General features: G+C 40.2%; 1 pseudogene; it reads left to right on the top strand.

Moving 5' to 3' along the window:
* Positions 1-1,324: 1,324 nt before the first annotated feature.
* Positions 1,325-1,902, top strand: LOC110308716 (annotated as a pseudogene).
* Positions 1,903-3,478: the final 1,576 nt, after the last annotated feature.

Genomic DNA, 3,478 nt, shown 5'->3' with positions numbered 1-3,478 from the left:
CCAAGGATTAAGGCTGATCTTAAATAACAACATAAATAATAGAAAGCCAACATTCACAGGGAAGCTGAACAACACTCTACTCAATGTTAACTTGGTCCAGAAAGAAATAAAGAAAAAGATTACAGACTTTTTAGGGTTTAATGAAAATGAAGCCACCACATACCCAAACTTCTGGGACACAATGAAAGCAGTCCTAAGTGGAAAACTCATAGCTATGAGTGCTGCCAAAAAGAAATTAGAGAGAGCACACTAGCAGCTTGACAGCACACTTAAAAGCTACAGAACAAAAGGAAGCAAATTCAACCAAGAGAAGTAGAAGGCAGGAAATAATCAAACTCAGGGCTGAAATCATCCAAGTGGAAACAAAAAAAAGTATACAAAGAATCAACCAAAGGAGGAGCTGATTTTTTTTTTTTTTTGAGAAAATCAACAAGCTAGATAAACCCTTAGCCAGACTAACTAGAGGGCACAGGGTCAGTACCCTAATTAACAAAATCAGAAATGAAAACAAAGATATAACAGAACCTGAGAAAATCCAAAACACCATTAGATCGTTCTACAAAAGGCTATATTCAACAAAACTGGAAAACCTGGATGAAATGGACAATTTTCTAGACACATACCAGGTACCAAAGTTAAATCAGGATCAGATTAAGATCTAAAAAGCCACATATCTCTTAAGAAATAGAAGCAGTCATTAATAGTCTCCCAACCAAAAAAAGCCCAGGACCTAATGGGTTTAGTGCAGAGTTCTATCAGAACTTCAAAGAAGACCCAATACCAATACTCAAACTATTCCACAAAATAGAAACAGAAGGTACTCTACCCAATTCATTCTATGAAACCATACTTATTCTGATACCTAAACCACAAAAAGACCCAACAAAGATAGAGAAATTCAGACCATTTTCTTTTATGACTATAGATGCAAAAATACTCAATAAAATCCTCGCTAACTGAATCCAAGAACACATCAAAATGATCATCCATCATGATCAAGTAGGCTTCATCCCAGGTATGCAGGGATGGTTTAATATGCGGAAAACCATCAACCTAAAACACCATGTAAACAAACTCAAAGACAAAAACCACATGATCATCTCTTTAGATGGTGAGAAAGCATTTGACAAAATCCAACACCCATTCATGATCAAAGTCTTGGAAAGATTAGGAATTGAAGGCCCATACCTAAACACAATAAAAGCAATGTATGGCAAACAAGTAGCTAACATCAAACTAAATGAAGAATATTGAAGCAATCCCACTAAAATCATGGACTAGAAAAGGCTGCCCAGCGGCGGGAGCCGCAGGTTACTGTGTAGACATGGCCAAGTCTAAGAACCACACCATACAAAACCAATCCCGCAAATGGCACAGAAATGGCATCAAGAAACCCTGGTCGCAAAGATAGGAATCTCTTAAGGGGGTTGACCCCAAGTTCCTGAGGAACATGCGCTTTGCCTAGAAGCACAACAAGAAAGGCCTGAAGAAGATGCAGGCCAACAATGCAAAGGCAGTGAGTGCACGCACAGAGGCCATCAAAGCCCTGGTGAAGCCTCAGGCCATCAAGCCCAAGATGCCAAAAGGCCCCAAACTCAAGCGGCTGGCTTTCATCGCTCACCCTAAGCTTGGGAAGCAGATTAGAAGCTACATGGCCAAAGGTCAGAGGCTCTGCCAACTGAAGCCTAAGGTTCAAACCAAGGCAGGGACCAAAGCTCCAGCTAAGGCCCAGGCTTCAGCTCTAGCCCAGGCTCTCAAAGGTGCTCAGGTCCCCAAAGGTGCCCAGGCCCCTGTGAAGGTCCCACAGAAAAGGCTCCTGCCAATGTGAAGACAGACAGACTGCTGTGACACACCTCCCCACACACTATTTGCAGATGACCAGTGTCCTATGTTGTTCTTACAAATAAAGTCGGGCAAGATCTGTTAAAAATAAAAAAAAAAGAAAATAAAAAATAAAAAAGAAAGAAAGAAAGAAAAGGCTGCTCACTTTCTCCCTACCTATTCAATATAGCACTTGAAGTCCTAGCCAGAGCAATTAGACAACAAAAGGAGATCAAGGGAATACAAATTGGAAAGGAAGAATTCAAAATATCACTATTTGCTGATGGTATCAAAGTATATATAAGTGACCCTAAAAATTCCACCAGAGTACTCCTAAACCTGATAAGCAGCTTCAGTGCAGTAGCTGGATATAAAATTAACTCAAACAAATCAGTGGCCTTTCTGTACACAAAGGATAAACAGGCTGGGAAAGGAATTAGGGAAACAACACCCTTCACAATAGTCACAACTAATATAAAGCACTTGGGTGTGACTCTAAACAAGGGAGTGAAAGATCTGTATGATAAGAACTTCAAGTCCCTGAAGAAAGAATTCAAAGTAGATCTCAGAGGATGGACAGATCTCCCATGCTCATGGATTGGCAGGATTAATATAGTCAAAGTTGCTATCCTGCTGAAAGCAATCTACAGATTCAATGCAGTCCCCATCAAAATTCCAACTCAACTCTTCACAGAGTTAGAAAGGGCAATTTGCAAATTTTTCTGGAATAACAAAAACCCTAGGATAGCAAAAACTATTTTCAACAAAAGAACATCTGAGGGAATCACCATGCATGACCTTAAGCTGTAGTACAGAGCAATTGTGATAAAAACCGAAAGGTACTGGCAGAGCGACAGACAGGTAGATCAATAGAATAGAACTGAAGACCCAGAAATGAACCCACATTCCTATGGTCACTTGATCTTTGACAAGGGAGCTAAAACCATCCAGTGGAAAAAAGACAACATTTTCAACAAATGGTGCTGGCACAACTGACAGCATGTAGAAGAATGCAAATTGATCCATTCCTATCTCCTTGTACTAAGGTCAAGTCTAAGTGGATCAAGGAACTCCACATAAAACCAGAGACAGTGAAACTTATAGAGGAGAAAGTGGGGAAAAGCCTGGAAGATATGAGCACAGTGGAAACATTCCTGAACAGAACAGCAATGGCTTGTGCTATAAGATCATGAATTGACAAATGGGACCTCATAAAATTGCAAAGCTTCTCTAAGGCAAAAGACACTGTCAAAACAAAAAGGCCACCAACAGATTGGAAAAGGATTTTTATCAATCCTAAATCTGATAGGGGACTAATATCCAATATATATATAGAACTCACAAGATTGACTCCAGAAAATCAAATAACCCCATTAAAATATGGGGTACAGAGCTAAACAAAGAATTCTCAACTGAGGAATACCTGAAAAGGTGAGAAGCACCTGAAAAAATGTTCAGCATCCTTAATCATCAGGTGTTGCGGCCCGCCTGCGGTCCACAACACGAACGGTTCAACTGAGAATGGCAGTTCCCTGCAAAGAGAGGAATCTAGACGGGGCGGAAGAAACAATGGAGTCAAGACAACATTCGGATCAAGACTCAATTTAATATTTCCAGACACTCAGTTTATAAAGGAAGGGGGAGGGAACCCAATTTC

The sequence above is a fragment of the Mus caroli genome, chromosome 13, assembly GCF_900094665.2.
Source record: "Mus caroli chromosome 13, CAROLI_EIJ_v1.1, whole genome shotgun sequence".
In the NCBI taxonomy this organism is placed as follows: domain Eukaryota; kingdom Metazoa; phylum Chordata; class Mammalia; order Rodentia; family Muridae; genus Mus; species Mus caroli.
Note: the sequence above shows the minus strand (reverse complement) of the source record. Positions and strands in the feature narration are given on the sequence as shown.